This window comes from Penaeus vannamei, chromosome 23 (genome assembly GCF_042767895.1).
Source record: "Penaeus vannamei isolate JL-2024 chromosome 23, ASM4276789v1, whole genome shotgun sequence".
Lineage (NCBI taxonomy): Eukaryota > Metazoa > Arthropoda > Malacostraca > Decapoda > Penaeidae > Penaeus > Penaeus vannamei.
Genome location: NC_091571.1, coordinates 4,403,105 through 4,405,604, shown reverse-complemented (window position 1 = coordinate 4,405,604; position 2,500 = coordinate 4,403,105).

Here is a 2,500-nt window from a genome sequence, read left to right as displayed (position 1 = left end):
GACTGTCATGCGAGGGAGATCGTGGCGGCCAGGAGATATTACCGGTCGAAAGGATGCAGTTTTTTGTTTTTTTTTTAAGGAAAGTTACTTAAAAAATGTTGCGTCCTTCGATCAAGTGCCATGCAATTTTCTCTCACTGTCATGCCATTTTTATTATCATTATTATCATTGTTATTATCATCATTATCATTGTTATTATTATCATTATTATTGTTTTTATCATTATCATTATTACTATTATTATTGTAATTATTATTAGTATTGCTATTATTATTATTATTATTATTATTATTATTATTATTATTATCATTATTAGCATTATCTTCATCATATTTATCATTAATAATAATAATAACAATATTATTAATATTATCATTATCATCATATTTATCATTAATAATAATAATAATAATACTAACATTATTATTATTATTATTATTATTATCATTATCATGATCATCATCAATATTATTATCATCATCATTACTATTGTTATCATTATCATTATCTTTGTTATTATTATCATTATCATTATTTTGATAATGATTGTGGATAGTATGGTATTGCTTGTAAAATTCCCCTTTTAAGTCCCGCGAATAGTGTATTGAACCTTGTGAACCTTATACCAGCTCTGCTTTGTTGAGACAGCTGTGTTTGTGTTCATAAGGGTGCCTCTCGACCTCCGCGAAGTTTTTGAAATGTTTTTTTGTTCCTTTTGGCAAATATCTGTGACGTGTTTTTGTAAGGCACTAATGTTAAAACTCTTCCATTTGCTGTTTCTGTAACTGAACTTTCTCGTAATTTGTTATTATTTGCGTTTCCAATTTTTTGTTTACATTCGGTCTGAAGGGTTGTGCTAGATCCGTTCAATCTGAGAACTTTATGAGTATTATCTCGATCGGCGAAGCAGGGGTGATTCCTGGCTGAAGGGGAGGCTTCCAGGCTATTTTTAACGCGTTTGTGACATGTAGCGAACATGTCTGGCAGAGTGGTTGAGGGTCGCAGTGTGTTAAGGCATAAGAAGATTTTTTTTATAACTTATCGTCTCTTTGGCTTCATTATATTCAGGTTAACAGTTATATGTGCTGTATCAGGCATGGATTAGCGTCTCTTTGTTACGATCGTATTACTTTTATGTAATTCTTTTAGGTCCGAGATTATTTTTTCACTCTTATTCCAATAGAATTTGCATCTCGCTTACGTAAATTATCATTTAGTTCAGTTAAAATGATCTCTTCACAGTCATTTCTCTAAATACGTATTAAAAGATTGCATGTTTCTGCAGTGGCATGAGATATTGACAATAGATGAAGGAAAGATAACCTTTTGCTGTCCTTTACCCGTGTACAGTTGTGGGGAAGATCTTTATAGATTTCATGGAATCCCTTGCATATAGTTAGATGCCGCCTTCTCGACCTGTATGGTTTCTATAAATACATCAAATTCCCAACAACGTATCTGCTTAAAACGTTTTGTTGAATATCTTATATTTATCTCCTTGTCATTCTAATTTCTATAATATGAACAAGGAGGCTAAATAAATGTGTGGTTTGATCGCCAGGCTTCCAACTGTTTCACATTAAGCAATCCGATCACTTTTCTGTTTGTTTCTGAATAGGATTTAGTATCACTGTTTCACTGGAATAGATGCTTGAGTCTCTGCGTTAACTGGGATTTACCTCTTTGCTACCCTGCCCTATAGTTATTGTGGATCCTACGTAAAAACAACAACAACGTATAATTTTTGTTTTGTATTTTTGGCTACATTTGAAGAGCCTTTGATCAAATTCAATGAGGAAATCTTTAACAACTCGCTCGCTCGTTTCGAGGCTCGTTTACGTGTGGGACGTTCCCTCTTTTATTTACCTTTTTCTTTTCGTTTTCTTTTTTCTTTCTCTTTATCTCTCTGCTCTGAAAGTGGCGGCGACGAAAGCTTTCTTCTTTTGATTGTTCTCTGCAGTCGTTTGTTTTCTGTCGTTTGCGTAAGTGTTGATGACGTAGGGAAGCACTTTGTGGACGAGGTGAAGGGCGCAGTAGGATGGGTCGTTACCGGGGGGGGGGGGGGGGTACGGACGTCATGCAGAAGGTGTTCGTGATTTGCTGTATCTTGGCAGTGGTGGTGAGGTGTTCTTTTTTTTTCTTATTCTTATTCTCATTATTTTAACCTTTTTCTTTTTTTTCTTATGGTTCTTATCATAACTTTTATTATTATTGTTGTTATTATTATCCTTATGACTATCATTATCTTTACTATTGTTATTTTCATTAATATGTGTTTCTTCTTTTTTATTATTATTTTGCTATTATCTTAAACATTGTTATCCTTATCATTACTATTATTACTATTACCATTACGATAATTACGTGTTATTATTATCTGTGTGTGTGTGTGTGTGTGTGTGTGTGTGTGTGTGTGTGTGTGTGTGACAGGGGAAAGACAGTGTCAAGGAAGTGGGGAAAGGGGGGGGGGGAGGGGGACACTGGCAGTGGATGATGGCGT